This window comes from Chanodichthys erythropterus, chromosome 3 (genome assembly GCF_024489055.1).
Source record: "Chanodichthys erythropterus isolate Z2021 chromosome 3, ASM2448905v1, whole genome shotgun sequence".
Lineage (NCBI taxonomy): Eukaryota > Metazoa > Chordata > Actinopteri > Cypriniformes > Xenocyprididae > Chanodichthys > Chanodichthys erythropterus.
The window spans coordinates 9,864,076-9,884,242 of NC_090223.1; the positions used below are offsets into that span (position 1 = coordinate 9,864,076).

General features: G+C 40.1%; 1 protein-coding gene across 2 annotated transcripts in view; it reads left to right on the forward strand.

Annotated features, from left to right (window-relative positions):
- Positions 1 to 2,565, forward strand: part of LOC137017033 (uncharacterized) — a 71,421-nt gene extending 68,856 nt beyond the window's left edge. For both annotated transcript variants that reach the window (XM_067380930.1, XM_067380929.1), the window contains 2 exons: positions 959 to 994; positions 1,370 to 2,565. The gene's annotated coding sequence lies outside the window, so the exon portion shown is untranslated. The remainder of the gene's footprint in view (positions 1 to 958; positions 995 to 1,369) is intronic.
- Positions 2,566 to 20,167: the final 17,602 nt, after the last annotated feature.

Here is a 20,167-nt window from a genome sequence, read left to right on the forward strand (position 1 = left end):
CTAAAAAAAAAATTGAAGTCAGTTTATTTTATTTGTATCTTTAATCTATTATATTTAATTGTGCTGTTTTTTGTAGTTAGAATATTCTAAATAATATGAGAAAATATATATATTTTTGAAAGTATAGTTTTTCGATAAATATAGCACATACAACGCCGTTGTAACAATGGTACCGAAACCGTGACTCTAAAACTATGAAACAAACCGAACCGTTTGTTTTGTGTTTGTGTTGTTTTTGTTTGTGTTTCTGATACTTTTGATATACTTGAGTTGAGCATTGGAAATATATAAAATATAAATATTTTAACATGTGAATATGTATCTTTTATTATCCCTTCTTAAAATGTGTAAGCCAATTTTATATTTGTCTTTGGTGTGGTAGTATAGATGGCCTATTCCTAGTGAGTTTTTGAGGGTTTATTTATTTATCCATTCATATTATGAATGGTAGTCTACCTGTTACATCAACAGGGTTACCCTATAAGTTTAGCAGGCTGGTGGACACATGAATTTGGTGGTGGTGACTGCAGCAGCAGAGGTGGCCTGGGGTGGAGTCAAATTCCCGGCCTGATTTACTGTCCCAGTCCGCCACTGTATATATATATATATATATATATATATATATATATATATATAATATATACACACACACACACACACACACACACACACACATAATGCTGAATTAATGATTAAAGTTTCAGAATGATTTAAGTTGCTGCATCACCTCAGTGAATTTGCTTCAGCATTTATTTATATCAGTGCTCTGTAGATGAAGCACAAATGTTTGTTTTCTTCTCTCCAGAAACAGCAAACTGTCTGTTTCACACTGATAAATCAGCATCTGAATGATGATTATATAGAAATGTCAAACACATATTCATGGGTTTTTTACATGCAAAAACACACTTGGTCTAATGGAAACATTTTTCTTGTATTTCTTTGTTTCTATGTGCAGCTGTCACAGATGAAGAGAGGAAACCATTGATGAATGGTGAGATTCTGTCGTTTGAATATATTTAAAGCGTGATCATGATTGATGTGTGAGATGTGACTTCATTCACTTTAGTTTTTATTCACTTTAGTTTTTTCATTCAGTTTTCAGATTTCAAACAGTTTAAATTAACTTTATATTTTAGTTGCTTATTTTAGTAGATGCTTGAGTTCACAAGAACAATATGATGTTCATTTGTGAGAAAAGAGCTTAAACCAGACTGAACTTGTCAAATAAGTGAGATGAACTTCTGACAGTCTGTGTTAAATGATTTTATACATGTAAATGCTTGACTTTAGTTTTGATGTCTCGTATAATATGACTGAATCCAGATCATCTCTTTTAATTTGTCATTGTCTGTGTATTTTCTGACAGACTCCACAGAAAAACGAGAGAATGAATCAGTGACTGTAGAGATGAAAGCAGAGAATCGGGATGGAGTGAATGAGCAGGATAGTCCACTTTAATGAGATTAGACACGCCCACCAGTGTCAATCACTCTGACATCATCAACACTTCATCTCCAACAACAAAAACACATTTCTGCTTTCATAATCCTCTAGAATCCGTCCAGTTACAGAGAGAAATGAACTCGTGTCTGTTGAGATGATGAACCTGCATGTAAAAAGCGTATGTGGTTTATATGAACCAAGAAACATAGTAATCAAACACTTTCTTCTATCATTTAATAATGTTACTCTTCATACCTGTACCTCTGTTACACAATACTAGTGTGAGTCTCACAGCTTTGACTGTGTGATTATCAACAGTGAGTTTGAGGAGTATGATTTTCATAAGATGTTTTACCACAGTATTTGAATTTGATGTTTTATGTAATTAACACCAGTGCCAGAATAACGTTCATGTTCAGAACTAATCACATGTCTTTGAGATCACATGACCTTCTCTTCATGTGTAGAAATTCATTAGTGTGTTTGAGACAAACAGCTTCAACCATTCAGTGTTATTCAGCGACAATATTATTGTAAACATAAAAAGAAATATAAAAAAAGAACGTCGACTTAAGTAGTTGGTTATTATTAAGTTTTAAATGTATGGCTTATTTTTCTCTATGGCGTTCTTATGCTTGAATATATCAAAGATGTGAAGTGAATCTTCATGTCTGATTGTAAATGTGAGTTGAATTTATAGTGCCTTTATATTCATGCTGAAGCACTTGAAGTAGCCTTATTGAACTTCTCGAAAAAAATGGAAAAGTACATTTTGCATAATACCATAGTGGTGTTGTTTCTTGAGTTTTATTATTTTTTCAGAAGCTTATTAATGCATATTTGAATTTATAGTGTCTTTATATTCATGCTGAAGCACTTAAAGTACTTACGCCTTACTGTACTTCTCACAAAAAATGAAAAAAAAAAAATGTTTTTGTTCAGAATACTGATACTAATACTCAGTGACATGATACCACATTGTTGTTTCTTGTGTTTTATTATTTTTTCATAAGCATGTGATTGATGAATATTGCTGTACTGCTGATCTTAATGTCTGATCTCTTCTGTCCTCTAGTGGACAAACACTGATACAGCTTTTGCTTCCTAATAAATCTTTTAACATGAATTATTGTCTAGTTGTGTTGATTGTAATGACAAATCAGAGCCGGCCCGTTATATAGGCAGTATAGGCAAATGCTAAGGGCGCAATCTCGCTAGGGGGCGCCAAAGAGGCCGGATGCGTGGACAGGGGGGGTTCTACCGGGATGGCATCTGCCACCATAAGAAAAAGCTTTGCCACCCCAAAATTATAACAGAATAAAATAAGCAGTGTTTCAAGTACTGCTTTTCAGGAGCGGCACTTCAATATGATGACTAAAAAAATTGCGTAACGCAAAGTAGCTAATGGCAAGAAAGCACGTCTTTCAGTAAACTGTGCATGATGGTTGCACGCAGCGCGCCCAGTGTGATTCATTAACAAATGACTCTTATGAACCGATTCTTTGAGAGTCAAAAACACAGCGCAACCAAGTTCACTTACGATTTTTTTCCATATTTGTACGTGAATCGGAAATTACTGCTTCCCGGCTAACTCAGAAGTCCTGTGAGAAATGTAGTCCCATCCGAATATGTCTGAGATTAATTTTCGTAATTTTTTGGCGAGCTGATTCAGCGACCGCCCGCTCCACTTTCATCATGGATAAAGGTAGCCTATTTTTGCCATCCGACGAACCAATAACATGAAATCAATACGGAGATCCCGATGATCCGATCACAGAAACTAATAGCAGAGTTGGGGTAAGAATCTAAACATATTTTAGTTTTTCTCGATTGCTAATACATTATAAGTGATTCAGTTGGTCCAGTTTCCCAAACCATTTGTTCAGTTCTCAAAACAAAGACACATTTCTCAAAACATTTAACAATGACAATATTAGGTAGCAAAACTGATGACACACCAGTCAAAATCTGAGAGAGCTGAAAGAATAATTTACAGGGGTTTTAAACTTAAAACAGTACCATGTAGGCTACTTTAGATGAGGGAAATTTCACGTTGTGATTGTCAACTTTCTTTGTAACCATTTGTTATATACTGTATTTTTTGCAGCGCTGAGAAATGATTGCCTAGGGATATAATCTTGTGTCAGAAGACCAATACACTGCTATAGTACTGTATACTGTAATGAAATTTAGCCAAATGTGCAGAAGATGCTGAATTTACTTTTACTGCAATTGACAGTATACTGTATTTTGGTGCATACTAATTTTTCTCATGCTTTTCATCTACTGCAAGATCAATTTATAATAGTAAAATGAAAAGGTATTTTAGTGTTCACTGGGCCGTGCAGTAGTCTGTGTATTTATTATGTTTTGTGTGTCATCTGATGCCAAAGTTTGATTTTGTCAGACAAGAATAAGTTTTTGACTAGAACATTTTATTTTGACCTGGACGTTTGAGGTTTGTGCAAGTTGGTGTATAGTTTTGATATTGTATTTTGCTGTGAGAAAATGTTGAATTGTTTCATGAATTGTGCATTAGCAATCAAGAAAAACAATAGAGACTGAAAAGTTTTAAGGACAAATTTATGTTGGCTTGTCATAAACCCAACTTCAAGTCTTGTTTAAAAAATGTAAGAACTTTGGTCAGTTAGTCCAGAATATATGTTGTGGATGATTGCTAAAGTGTTGCTAGGTGGTTGCTAGGAGATTCTGGGTGGTTGCTAGGCTCTTGCTATGCAGTTGTTGGTGTGTTACTAGAGGTTGATAGGGTGTTCTGGGTGAACACACACAGACATTCCCACCTCTGTTAATAACAGAAACTCAAAAATTGTTCTGTTGCTCTTGCACTAAAATGTGATTTATACCATTGAAGTAGCCTGTGTAATACTGATAAAACTGCTCATCTCCTTTAGTGATACAAGCTCAGACTCATTTAGAAGTTTTTCATATAGTTTATTTACTTGGTGCCAAGATGGATATTGAAATTTTGTTATTTATTAATTTTAAACAGTATATAGATACTTTCTGGTAATGCAATGTTTGTGAACACAATTGTGTATGTAAGGCTATAAATCTCCAAAAACTATGCATGAGCGCTTGCTTTGGTGTTGCCACCCCTCATAGACCTCATGCCACCCCTTTGCCACCCTATAAATAATATTCTAGATTCACCCCTTTGGATAAATCGCAATATAAGGGGCGCCAAAAAAATCTTGCCTAGGGCGCCAAAGAGGCTAGGGCCGGCACTGTGACAAATGCCCAGAAATAAAATGAGACTTTAATCAGCTGTTGTTCAACTTTCAAGAGCACTAAATAATAACTTTGTGCTGATTTATAGTTGAAGAAAAGTACAATCTAGAATGTTTTATTCTTTTTATTGCTAATTCAAGTACTGCATTTTCACCCAGTGCCATGAAAAGGCTTTCCACATGCACTTCATCTTTTTTCTATTGTCTGAGGAATTTATAATTCTGTCCTGTAATTTTGTTAAAGGATATTGAGGTAAAAACAATCTTAAATATAGAGCACCACTGATCTTCATCAAAGTTACACTCAAGGTCTGTTTGCCACATCTTTAAGTGAGTCAAGGGAGAATCATGATGGTCTAACAGTGCTCACTTTTCCTTCTTAGTGTCGCTGAATTCATCAGAATCATCTCTATTCTAGATCACTCCATTGATAGTCACAAAAGTGCTTATCCTAGGATGAATCTGCAAAAAAACTCTAGAGATTTAATCTGAAAATGAATTTTTTGGGTTAGTTCACACAAAAATGAAAATTACATCATTAATTACTCATCTTCATGTCGTTCCACACCCGTAAGACCTTCATTCATCTTCAGAACACAAATTAAGATATTTTTGATGAAATCCGAGAGGAATGTTGTTTATGTCCAGCGCTTCCAGGTTCTACGTCAGATCATCGACTCATCATTGGTCGGCTCTTGCGTCAGCATCACACACATCGTGCTGATCATGTGACCATAGACCATAGAAGCGACGGCAGCCACAGTACAACGGTGCCAGTGCGCTCACCACACACCAGCTGTAGGTGGAGAGGAGAGAGAGTGATAGAGCCAATTCAACTGATGGGGATTATTAGGAGGCTGTGATTGGAGGAAATTTGGCCAGGACACCGGGGTTACACCCCTACTCTTTACGAGAAGTGCCATGGGATTTTTAATGACCACAGAGAGTCAGGACCTCGGATTAATGTCACATCCGAAGGACGGTGCTTGTTACAGTACAGTGTCCCCGTCACTATACTGGGGCGTTAGGACCCACACAGACCACAGGGTGAGCGCCCCCTGCTGGCCTTACTAACACCTCTTTCACATGACTGTTTAAATGATGTCTTTAGTACCTTTCTGGACCTTGAAAGTGTTGATTATATTGCTGTCTATAATGGCTTCTGAAGTCTTAAACGGTGAAGTTTAAGAAGAATCACTACTGACTGATGTTCCCATTCCTCCCAGTTCAGTGTTATAAAAGATTGCTTTAAAAATACTGACGTTTGATACAATTTCATGATATGATATGATATGATATGATATGATATATGATATGAAATCCAGTTCTGAGCTGATGAGTTCATCAACATTATCTCAGTGGTAAATCATCTCACACCAAGAATGTACCTTGCATTTATTCTGGTAAAATGGGTAGAGGATGTTTTACCAACAGAAAAAAAAAAAATAATAATAAAATAAAAAGTAGTTTTTTTTCTCACATTTTATATATATGCCTCACTTTTCAAAAGCAAGTTTTGTGTTGGCTTTATGCATAACTTGTATATTAAACCCATAATGTATTAAAGAAATATTGCAATAGTTTGAACTTGTTTGTGGAAATAATATATAGTTCAGATTTATACAGTTCTGCTCATCTCTGTCCTGGTGTCAAATCATCCATCTTCCTTCTTCCTTCTTGTCAAGTTATTGCTACATTTAAGACACATGCAGATCCTGACAAACTTTTAAATGATTTATTGTTTTATTTCACAAGAACAAATCTTTAAAATGTGCTCTTGACCCAAAATAACAATTAAAAATCTCTCCTGACTAAAAACTAAATAATCTAACAAATATAATCACTTGTTTATTCAAAGGAAAGGATTTCCACTTATTAAAGTCTGTTCACACTAAAAACATCATCATGAGAGATTAAAGAAACAAAGCATTAAAACAAGAAAAACATCTCTTTGTTAATACTTTACATGTGATTTTTTTTTTTTTTTTTTTTTTTATAAATTTGCAAAGATGAACTTCTTTCACATTGTAATTATGGGGAATTGTTTGTAGAATTTTGAGGAAAATAATGAATTTAATCCATTTTGGAATAATGCTTTAAAATAAAAAAATGTGTAAAAGTGAAGCGCTGTGAATAATTTCCAGATTAACTGTAGCAAAACCCCGACAATCTGTCAGCAAACAACTAATAATCTTATTAATGCTTTTATTTAGATAATGGACTTCAAGATCATTTTCTCATCGATTCTTTGAGCTTGAAACTTTTCAAATTTACTGTTTTACAAGAAAGGCAGAAAAAAAATAGTAAATTATTCAGATGTCCAATTACAGTCACTAACAACAGAGACTGTGTAAAAGTACATGCACTGTAAAAAAGAAAAAGTTAGTTCAACTCAAATTTTCAAGTCAACCGACTGCACAGAATTTTTGAGTTGAAGATATCAACTTATTTTTTTAAGTTTTGAAGAACTACAATTATTAAGTTGCGTCAGCTAAGTTTTTCAAGTTCTGACAACTACGTTTTTTAAATTCAAGTTACTGGAACTTTCAAGTCCGTAAAATCTTACTATATTGAGTTCAGATTACCATCCCTGTAATAACTTACTATTTTGAGTTTAAATTTTGATTGGTGGCTCCCATCATGCACTGCAACATGAAGCACTTTTTTTGATTGTCACCATTGTTGAGGGTCATATGCTGATTCTTGATGTCTGTGTGTTTAAAAAAAAAAACCTTCCAGCTCTGCTGGATCTCAAGTGGTAACCGATCTATAAGAAATAATATTTCATCTATATCACCAGTTAGCTAATACTGGATGTCACCAATGAATCTGGCCATTTTACAATGAGAAAACACAACAATTATGACTGTGCTTCCCAAAGCATTGTAAACCTAAATTGATCAACTTTGGCTCACAGCACTTTTGGGAAACACAACCCAGATCATAATTTCTCTGACCATAACAAATGTGCTCTACAAACACAACATTGGAGCAGCTAGAGATAAATTAATATTAATAAATAGAGTCAAGAGCCCAACTAAAGGAAATGCTTTTCACCATCATGGTGACTTCAAACTAAACTTTCATTCAAACATTAACATCTAAACATCTGTTAATTTTCAATAAGAACGTTTGTTGATGTATGACAGAAATCAAATCAATCTGGTTAATAATAAGTGTAATAATGTTTAATGGCTGGAAGTCAGTTGTAGTTGTTGTGTCTCTCTCTGGGTGCTTCTCAATTCTTATTTGTGCATCCTCGTTTCCTTTCCTTGCTTCCTTTCCTCGCGTCTTAGCTCCACCCCTCCAGGATGCGAGGGAAGGACGCAAGGAAAAGACGAGAGGACGGAGGAATTGAATCAAGTGAAATGATAAATCCTTTAGCGTCACTTCAAAGCGTCATCAGCTGCGCTCGAGGGATCCACCCACATGTTGTTAAAGTTTGGTTATTTAAAAAAATATAATAAATATTAATAAAGCAAGATGCCTAGTCGAAATATATGATATAAAGTTTATTTAATCTGTAAAAGTAAAGCATACATTTAAATTATTGTGACAGATAAGAAGGGGAGGAGAATTTATGCATGCGTCAGGTTACTCGATGAGAAAGACTTCCGCAAAGGATGTACCTGTGTATCCTCGCTCATAACTCCTCAGGAAGCCTCCTCACTCCTCGTTCCTCACCTCCTCACGATGCAATTAGAGAATTGAGATGTCCTTCAAGATGGCTGAGCTCGATCGTTTTCCGGGTCATAGGATGGAGGACGGAGGAGCGAGGAGACGAGGAGGGATATTGAGAAGCACCCTCTTTTTCTCTTGTTGTTTCTTCAGTGATTCTGCTTATCATCAGGTGTCTCCACTAATTGTCAATCATCACTCAATCATCAATCAATTATCTCATTAACTTTGACACTGCTTCAGTGTTACTTTTTAACACCCGGCAATTTATAAAATAAGATGAACTTTTCCTCAGAACCGTCTGAAAGTGAGTTCAAGTGGCTTACAACAGATAGTTCAAGTTCCAACTAGCAATTTTATTGTCAGTGAATGCAAAAATCTTAGTAAGGTGAACAATTTTGAGTTGTCGTTTTTAAAGTGTGAAAACAAGCCAATAATAATGTAGTACACCCCTCACATTTTTGTAAATATTTTATCATATCTTTTCATGTGACAACACCAAAGTAATGAATAAAGTAGTGTCATAACGATCTGAATCTTCATGAAGCAGTGTTTTGAAATCAGCCGTCACTAAATAAGTGTTTTTTTTTTTTTTTGCCGCGCCAAAAATATTCTCGTGGCTTTATAATATTAATATTGAACCACTGTACTCATGTGAACTGATTTAAATATGTTTTTAGTACATTAATGGATCTTGAGAGAGGAAGTGTCATTGCTCCCTATGGAGGCCTCACGGAGCCATCAGATTTCAACAAAAATATCTTAATTTGTGTTCTGAAGATGAAAGAAGGTCTTATGGGTGTGAAATGGCATGAGGGTGAGTAATACATGACAGAATTTTCATTTTTGGGTGAACTAACCCTTTAATGTGTGTTATTTTGAGTTATTTCTTGTAATATCACATCTACAGTTGTTCAAGATCATTTCCACCTTCCTGGTATCTGATTAATCAGAGTTTGATGGATATTTCTGGATGCTCTTCTTCTGTTGAAGACTTCATGATCTGATATCATAAACCAGAACAACCACAGTAGCCACGCCCACCAGAGCAGAGAGAGCCAATCGGATCACAGCTTCAGTAAAGCCACAAAAGTGGACTTGTGAGACAAGAAATGAGCAACATAAATATATCATTATTGTTCATTTAGTTTGTGAAAATATAAATAAACACCAGATATCATCAGTGAAGTACCTGCAGCACATGTGTGACAGAGCTGAGTGTTGTTGAGGTGTTGAGTCTGGTTTCTGATGGGATTGTTCAGCACACAGCTGTAGGAATCATCCACACACTCCAGATGGAGAAGAAGATCAGACCGGCTGCTGAGATCAGACACTCTGATGCTGGAGAATACACTGTTTCCTTTGAACCAGGAGAGAGTCACATGACTCACATTCACAGCTGAACACACCAATGAACATGATGATGATGAAGAGTTTAGTGAAGAGTTACTGCTGATGACAGGAACAGGCAGACGAGCTGAAAACATGACAGAATGAATCAGATTCAGTAGAAATCACTGTGATCTTCTGGATAAAATGATCAGCATCATCACAGAATTCTCCATCATTTTATCATATTCTCAGTAACATTATCTGCTGAATTTAGTCCACAGATGTAACAGGATAGTAATTCTCTCCTCACCATAGACAGTGAGATTGATGGTGTTGATCGTTGTGTCTCTGGAGACTGTATAAAGTCCAGAGTCTGTGGTTCTGCTGTTGATGATGGTCAGAGATCCAGTCTGATGATCCAGTTTCAGTCTGTCTCTGAATCTCCCTCCAGCACTTTCAACATAAAACTTGCTCTTATTGTTAATTACTCTAGCTATGAGAATGTTTCTAAACTCCCACTCGATCTCTTCATCTCTGTGTATTTGAGTGAAACTAGAGTTCAGAGAGACTGATTCTCCCTCAGTCACTGACTCTGACTTCACTGCATCAGCAACAAACACACCTGAACACAAACACACATAATCACTCAAATTAATTCTTCACTCATTTCAATATACAGTCAATGAAATGAGCAGCAGCATCAACAACAATATCTGAGTATATTCATCTTATACAACTGGAAAATATTAATGAATGATGGAATAATGTGTTTAAATGATCAAATTGTCACGGTATTTGAATGCATTGTTTCCTGCTTGTCTCGTGTCACTGTTGTGGGGTGTGTGTGTGTGTGTGTTTGTGGGCGTGCCCGAGCCACTTGGATGATCAGCGCTTCCAGCTGACACCTATCACAGCACCAGCTGCAGCTCATTTGCTCACCCTATATATACTCACTCATATCTCATCTCATTTGTCAGATCGTTGTTTGATGTCTCCGTGCTGTGTCTACCATCCTGTTCCTGTTCGGCGTGCCAGTCTCGTGATTCCTGTTCCTGTTCGGTGTCTATGTGGATTACGTTCTTTGTCTGGATTCTTCTGTCATCTTCACCAGCACACTTCATCTCATCAACGCACCTTGTCTTCACGCTGACCATCTCAGTCCCTGTGCCACCAGTGAACTCTACGTTCAGTGACTGTCCATTTTTATACGTCTCAATAAACGTGTTAACTCGCTATTGTTTCCAGTATTCTATCATGACAGAACGATCTGACCAAAGCATGGAAGCAGCGAGTAATCCATCTTCAGCGCTGGAAGATTTTATCAACAGCAGTCTTCATAGAATGGATTCACAGGAGAAGAATCTGAACGACACGGGTCGTGCGGTTCAAGCATTGGTGGCGCAGGTGTCCGAGCTCACCCAACAACTCCAACTTCTACGTGCTCCCACTGCGCCACCCACACCGGCCGTTCTCCCCACACCACCAGAAAGCGTCGCCCAGCTGGAGCCCCGACTACCAGTTCCTGAATCATATGCAGGTGAACCCAGTTACTGCAGATCTTTTCTCACACAATGTTCTATGCATTTTTCTCTTCAACCCAGAACTTTCAACACAGAACGTGCCAAGGTCGCTTTTGTGCTGACTCTACTGACTGGGAGGGCGTCGCTACGAGGAACGGCGGTGTGGGAGAACCAAGATCCGTGCTGCGCCTCGTTCCAGACACTCGCCGCTGAGATGAAACGCGTTTTCGACCGTGCGGTTGCCGGGAGAGAAGCGGCCAGAATGCTGGCGGAGCTACGTCAGGGAGAGAGGTCGGTTTCTGACTTTTCCATTGAGTTTCGGACTTTAGCGGCAGAGTGTCAATGGAACGAGGAGGCGCAGTGGGACATGTTCCTGCATGGGTTGGCTGACCGCATCCACAAGGAGATTTATGCTTTGGATCTTCCCACATCACTTAACGGACTGATTGAACTGGCTTTGAGAGTGGATGCTCGACTGACCAGGGTCGAGCGACGAGTCCTACCCAGCCGTGTTTCTGGAGGAATTGAGAGTTCACGATCCAGCGGTGGGGATGCGGTCAGCCCCGTTCAAGATCACGAACCCATGCAGGTAGGGCGAGCTCGGCTTTCCTGGGAGGAGAGGGAGAGGCGGAGATCCCAGGGCCTTTGCCTCTACTGCGGGGGAGCTGGCCACTACGCTTACAACTGTCCGGTAAAAGGTCAAGCCCGGTAGTAAATATGAGGCTACTATCGGGTGGGATCTCCGCCGAGAAGACTTCATCCACATCTACGCTCCTCCCGGTAAGATTGAGATGGTCTAATCACATTCACGACTGTCGAGCACTTCTGGACTCCGGGGCCGAAGGTAATTTTATGGATTATGCATTCGCACTCAAACTTCAGATTCCCCTCAAATCCCTCACTAACAAGATTGCAGTACACGCTCTTAACGGTCAAGAACTCCCTACCATCTCACGCACCACTGAAGACCTCACCCTCATCACATCAGGCAACCACTCCGAGATCATATCTTTTCTTATTTTGGACTCTCCTCTTGCACCCATCGTCCTTGGTCATCCCTGGCTAGTTCAACACAACCCCAAGGTGGACTGGTTCCAGAAGTCCATCGGGGCTTGGAGCAATAAGTGTCATGAGTCGTGTCTTGTGTCTGCATGTCCGTCTGTCTCTGTTTCTGTTTTTCAGGAGGAAACAGTGGATTTATCTAACGTGCCCGCGGAGTACCACGACCTGAAGGAGGTGTTCAGTAAGTCTCGGGCTGCTTCTCTCCCTCCGCATCGTCCCTATGACTGTGCCATAGATTTAGTGCCAGGTAAATCTCCGCCTAAAGGCAAGTTATATTCACTTTCTGTTCCGGAAAGGGAGGCTATGGAGAAATATATTTCTGATTCACTGGCATCTAGGTTCATCCGCCCTTCCTCTTCTCCAGCGGGGGCGGGGTTCTTTTTTGTGGGGAAGAAGGACGGATCTCTGCGACCTTGTATTGATTACCGGGGACTGAACAACATCACGGTAAAGAATACTTACCCTTTGCCGTTGATGTCTTCAGCATTTGAGAGGTTGCAGGGAGCGTCAATTTTCACAAAATTGGATTTACGTAATGCTTATCATTTGGTCCGCATCAGGGAGGGGGATGAATGGAAGACCGCTTTTAACACCCCTAGGGGGCACTTTGAATACTTGGTTATGCCGTTCGGGCTTTCCAACTCCCCCGCGGTTTTCCAGGCACTCGTCAACGACGTGCTGCGAGATATGGTCGACCAGTTCATATATGTCTACCTGGATGACATATTGATTTTTCTTCTTCTCTCCAGGAACACATGCAGCACGTCCAACGAGTGCTTCAGAGGTTGCTAGTGAATGGGCTTTTTGTCAAGGCGGAGAAATGCGTGTTTCATGCACAGTCTGTTCCTTTTCTAGGGTACATTGTGTCGACTGAGGGAGTACGCATGGATCCCGAGAAGGTTAAGGCTGTGGTGGATTGGCCAAGTCCGGATTCCCGTAAGGCCCTACAGAGGTTTCTGGGATTCGCCAATTTCTACCGGCGTTTTATTCGCAATTTCAGCCAACTAGCCGCGCCTCTGATTGCCTTGACCTCCCCCAGAACTACGTTCAGGTGGTCAGACACAGCCGAGGCTGTGTTTGCCAAACTGAAAGGTTGCTTTGTTTCAGCCCCTATTCTCGTTGCCCCTGATCCATCACGGCAGTTCGTGGTGGAGGTCGATGCGTCAGAGGTGGGGGTAGGGGCGGTGTTATCCCAGCGTTCTCCCACAGACGACAAGATGCACCCTTGCGCGTTTTTTTCTCATCGGTTATTTCCTGCTGAACGTAATTACGACATTGGTAACCGAGAGTTGCTGGCGGTCAAGCTTGCATTGGATGAGTGGCGTCACTGGTTAGAAGGTTCAGGGGTACCTTTTATCGTATGGACCGACCACAAGAATTTGGAATATATCAGAACCGCTAAAAGATTGAACTCCAGGCAGGCTCGGTGGGCACTTTTTTTCGGTCGTTTTGATTTTACTCTCTCGTACCGCCCGGGTTCCAAAAACATCAAACCCGATTCATTGTCGCGCATTTTTGATCGTTCCGAGCGCCCGTCTACTCCCGAGTACATTTTTCCGGAGACTCTAGTTGTTTCCACACTCACATGGGAGGTCGAATCGAAGGTCAAGACGGCCTTAGAAGGGGTAACGCCTCCGCCCGGGTGCCCACCGAACCGGTTATTCGTGCCGGAGGGATTACGGTCCATGGTCATCCAGTGGGGACATTGTTCTAATGTGGCTTGTCATCCAGGAGTTAAAAGCACTAAATTTCTAGTCAAGCAACGTTTCTGGTGGCCACTTATGGCTCGTGATGTTCACAGTTTTGTGTTGGCTTGCTCAGTTTGTGCCACTGGTAAGACTTCCAATCGTCCTCCTGATGGGCTACTCCAACCGCTGCCTGTCCCTTCGAGACCCTGGTCCCATATCGCACTAGATTTTATCACCGCCCTTCGGCTCTCTCAGGGTTACACGGTAGTTTTAACCGTGGTGGACCGATTCTCGAAGGCGGCCCATTTCATTCCCTTGCCCAAATTGCCATCAGCCAAGGAGACAGCGTTGATAGTCGTGAATCACGTCTTTAGCTTACATGGCCTCCCGACAGACGTGGTTTCCGACAGAGGACCCCAGTTTGTATCTAAATTTTGGCAAGAATTTTGTAAGTTGTTAGGAGCGACTGTCAGTCTGTCCTCAGGGTTTCATCCCCAGAGCAATGGCCAAACTGAGAGAGCCAACCAAGATTTGGAAAGAACGTTGCGATGTTTGGTCTCTAAGAATCCTTCCTCGTGGAGCCAGCAACTCTCTATGGTGGAGTACGCCCACAATACGTTGCCAGTGTCGTCCACGGGCCTATCTCCGTTTGAGTGTAGTGTAGGTTACCAGCCATCCATTTTTCCTAGTCTGGAATCCGAGGTCGCGGTCCCCTCCGCTCACGCCTTCGTCCAGAGGTGTCACCGCACCTGGACTAGAGCCCGAGAGACTCTTCTCCAGGTGAGGGAGCGCACCAAGGCCAAAGCCGATCGCCACCGATCTAAGCCTCCCGTATACGTCGTTGGTCAAAAGGTGTGGCTTTCTACCAAGAACATTCCTCTCCGCTCCGTGTCTAATAAACTTGCTCCCAAATTTATTGGTCCGTTTACTGTCACCAAGATCATTAGTCCGGTGGCAGTCCGCCTCAAACTCCCTCCAGCGTACAGGAGGATTCATCCCGTCTTTCATGTATCCAAAGTAAAACCCGTGTTTCATTCTAGAATTAATCCGCCAGCCCCGGTTCCCCCACCGCCGCGACTCGTAGATGGGGAACCCACCTATTCGGTTAATCGCATTCTGGATGCTAGACGGAGGGGACGCGGATTTCAGTACTTGGTGGACTGGGAAGGTTACGGTCCGGAGGAGAGAAGTTGGGTACCTGCCAGAGACATTCTGGATCACTCCCTTATCGATGATTACAATCGACAGGTAAGGGAGTCGGGGAACGCCAGGAGGCGTTCCTAGGAGGAGGGGTACTGTCACGGTATTTGAATGCATTGTTTCCTGCTTGTCTCGTGTCACTGTTGTGTGTGTGTGTGTGTGTGTTTGTGGGCGTGCCCGAGCCACTTGGATGATCAGCGCTTCCAGCTGACACCTATCACAGCACCAGCTGCAGCTCATTTGCTCACCCTATATATACTCACTCATATCTCATCTCATTTGTCAGATCGTTGTTTGATGTCTCCGTGCTGTGTCTACCATCCTGTTCCTGTTCGGCGTGCCAGTCTCGTGATTCCTGTTCCTGTTCGGTGTCTATGTGGATTACGTTCTTTGTCTGGATTCTTCTGTCATCTTCACCAGCACACTTCATCTCATCAACGCACCTTGTCTTCACGCTGACCATCTCAGTCCCTGTGCCACCAGTGAACTCTACGTTCAGTGACTGTCCATTTTTATACGTCTCAATAAACGTGTTAACTCGCTATTGTTTCCAGTATTCTATCATGACACAAATAAAGTGAAGTGAGACTATAAAAATACTCACCAGTCTGACACAAGCACAAACAGATGAAAACAAACATTTTATGAAACAGTTTGAAACAGAGCTGTGATAATAGTCGTATCCTGACACTCGTGAAAACGTTGAATGTTTCTTAAAGCGAATGAATCTGCGGGTCTGTTGTAAAGAGGTTCAGTGAAACTAAACTCCTCCTTCAGATACTGCCATGCCTTCTCAAAATGAGTTACAGAAAGGAGAGAATTGGGACTATTTCTAATAATATGACTGAAATATTATGCTTTATTAAAACGAGTGGTCAGAGATTCTTAAAAAGATTGATGAACTGAACTGAGTGTGTCAGACTCGAGACGTTCAGACATGCAGAGGCTCTCCAGGAACAACATCACATCACATTTACAGACATTTTTATTTCAGATGCTGGGATGTGTCCGTCAAGATCCAAAAGAAATGAAATGAAAGACTAATTCTGTTTTGAGAAAGAAAAAGTTGTGAAACTTAAAATATTATGAAGAATTGGGTAAGGACTGTATTTGTGCTGGAGGAGGTGCAAGAACACATAAGACACAGTTGAACCAGAGTTTGAGGTTTACTGATGATTCATTTCAAGCAGTAACAGGAAGTGGTAACAGTGAGTGGTCTGAAAATATCAAAGAATATACAGCTAAATCAATAACATTCACAATCCAGGTTACATTATTAAAGTTGTTGCAGTACTTAATCTGTCCACAAGATGGCATCGCGAGCTCACACATGGAAATATGAAAGACGCCATTTTAACGTGTCATTACAGGCAGTAACGGCAGATAAAGAAACTAAAAATAACGTAATATATACAAATATGAGCAAATAACAATATAAATCACAATCCAGAGATATTACTCACACTATAATGGCACTCAGACATTAGTTATATGAGTCATTCTACGAAACGGGTGCCATTTGGGTCCGCAACATTTGATCAGATGCATAAGGCACAAAAAATGTCCCAAAGTCTGTTTCCAAAGCTTAAAGTTATTAATTCAAGTGTTCTTTTTAACATGATATATGATGACTTTTTTTTTTTTTTTGAAGATTAGCATACTATTTTTAATCATTTTTCATTATTACATAGCTAGCCAATTTCACATGTCCGTGTTAACCAACATGACACTTGCATCTAAAATATCACCAAATAGTTATATATTTTTTCAAACATATACTATTTTCAGGATTATGCGTGTGTCCCTGTTTACACAAAATATATTTATTCACAATAAACCTTATTTTTTTGGTAAATATTTTATGATTTGTGCACGTCCCTCAGTTTGACTTACCACCCCGTCACACTAACTTGTTTTATCTATAAATAATGCACTGTTTCTTTAAATGACATCACAAAGCCTAAGTGACATCATTTGAGTCTTATAGCCACCAAGAGCAAAAGCAAAATAGATAGGGAAAACTGTTTTTTATTTTTATTTTTTTTTACATTATTAATACAAAGATAATTATATTTCAGAATGAATGCATGTATGCTAGTTGAGAAACTTGACCACATGGGAGATTTGCGGACATTATGGGATGAAATTTACCACAAAAACGTGACGGGGTGGTAAATTTCATCCCAAAATGTCTCCTGATAAAAATCACATTCTGGGGAGTAAAACTTTTTTTTTTGGCAGGGTTCCCTTGGTAATATGTACATTCCAAGGGCTAAATATCATGTTATTTCGGTTCGCTTCAACCCGTGGACATGAAAAACAACCTGCTGCAACAGTGTAAAAGTAGCCTAGCCCAATTTCACAGGAAAACCGCAAACTTGGCAACACTGTTTGGTTCATTAATTCACTCATTCATATCACTCACACACTTTTTACTCAATTTGAATGTCTCCCCTCCCCCAGTTTTTAAAGTTTAACACCAGCAGATCATATAGAGAAACACTTCATTCATACCACCCCGTCACAGGGTCATTTTGTTAAAGGTTTATGGAAAGAAAATGAAATATTACATAAATGAATGTTGAATGATGTTCTTGTTGTGTGGACTGATCAGATAAATGTAACTTTATTTGTATTTTTTAAGTAAATTAATTTTTTCAGTACAAACAATGAGGCCATGAAAGGTCAAATTCATGTTTCATGATTAAAAATCTAAAAATAAAAAAAAACAGACTTTCTATTGATTGTTTCCAAATAAGGGACATTTTTCTATTAGGAAAACATTGGATTTTAAAAATCTATTTCTTGTTTTACTACTCCAGTGGCATACATACATATTGTCCGTGACGGGGTGGTACAAGAATGGCTTCCTTGCCTGAATAAAAGGATAATATTTATAAATATGTTGTGCCTGAGGTGGGAAAATATGTTTTTTGGAGGATTAACATATCTTTCAATTTGTAGGTTTGTTTAAAAAAGTTTGTTCATAATGAAAATTTTGAAAAATGCAAAGTGGAAATGGCACCCGTTTCGTAGAATGACTCAGATATAACATAACAAGCTTAGGCCCTAACGTGGACTGCCATGATGGCGGACAAATGAGCCCGTGGTTAATCAATAAAGTACACAAATCTTAGGGTGACCAGACGTCCCCGGTTTTTGGTGCTCCGTCCCCGACTGGAGCTGTCCCCGGAAATGTCCCTGTTTTATATCTCGTTCAAAATAATCCGCAAATACATTGCAATAAAAGTCTGGCCAGCATACAGCATAGAGGTTTCTTAATAGTGCTGTCAAAATATATATTTTTTCTAAACATATCTCTCTATTAAAATATGTTCAATCCCGCTTTTCTACAGTATCCATATACACTGGCAGCGAGTTTACAGTTGAACAGAGCCACGCCTCCTGTCACTCACTCAGTAGAGACACGCCTCCTGTCACTCACTCAGTAGAGCCACACCTCCTGTCACTCACTCAGTAGAGACACGCCTCCTGTCACTCACTCAGTAGAGCCACACCTCCTGTCACTCACTCAGTAGAGACACGCCTCCTGTCACTCACTCAGTAGAGACACGCATCCTGTCACTCACTCAGTAGAGCCACAACTCCTGTCACTCACTCAGTAGAGACACGCCTCCTGTCACTCACTCAGTAGAGACACGCCTCCTGTCACTCACTCAGTAGAGACACGCCTCCTGTCACTCACTCAGTAGAGCCACGCCTCCTGTCACTCACTCAGTAGAGCCACGCCTCCTGTCACTCACTCAGTAGAGACACGCCTCCTGTCACTCTCTCAGTAGAGCCACGCCTCCTGTCACTCACTCAGTAGAGACACGCCTCCTGTCACTCTCTCAGTAGAGACACGCCTCCTGTCACTCACTCAGTAGAGACACGCCTCCTGTCACTCACTCAGTAGAGACACAACTCCTGTCACTCACTCAGTAGAGACACGCCTCCTGTCACTCACTCAGTAGAGACACAACTCCTGTCACTCACTCAGTAGAGACACGCCTCCTGTCACTCACCCAGTAGAGACACAACTCCTGTCACTCACTCAGTAGAGACACGCCTCCTGTCACTCACTCAGTAGAGCCACGCCTCCTGTCACTCACTCAGAGCAGCGGCAGGCCTCGAGACTCTCTCTCGGTCGGGTTGAAGGGTTTTCAATATCAACTGATATGACAACTTTAGCACATGTGTCAGCTAAACATTCATTCAATGTTTCCCCTTAATGACCCTGTGCCACCATTTCATAATGAACCGAAAATATAAAACATAAATGGTCTCTATGTTGTATTTTGCCAACGAACTAAAATTGAAACTGTGATATGGCTTTGTGCCTTTATAAAACAGCAAAATACAGTGATTAAGTATACAGTCTGTCTGTGCTGCGTGTTTTAAAGAGAAGTGTGCACTTTGCTCACGCGATCAGCTGGTGACATGGTGATCAAAATTAAAGCTCAAGGATTTATCTTAGAAATTGGCTAAAAATAGTATTTTAATTTCCCTATACGTTATGTAAAGTAGCCTTGCACTGAAGTGCATTTGTTACAATAGCCGATATGGATATTATTGTCATATGAGTAATTATAAAGCTAGGCCTAAAACATTATTATAGTATTATTTTATTGTAATAATTGTTTGGCATCCTAAAACACCTAAAACGATGTAGACTTATATCACAGCTAAAAAGATGTTTGAACCCTCTTTAATGTCCAGGTACAAGTCAATGCTGTTTCTTTGTTCAATTTGCACACTGTACATGAAGCTCTTAATTTTGAGCTTCCAAAGTGCACCAGATTGGTGCATTTAACCTTAAAATGTACAAAATTTTCTTACGGGGGTGCATGCCCCCCGGACCCCCCTAGAGGAGGTATACCGAACATTTTACAAATTCCAGTGGGAAATAATGTAGTCTACATTTTAGGAACTTTTCTCAAGAATACTACAAACAACAAAGCTCCTTTCATGTCAGTAAAGCTGTTAACAGAAA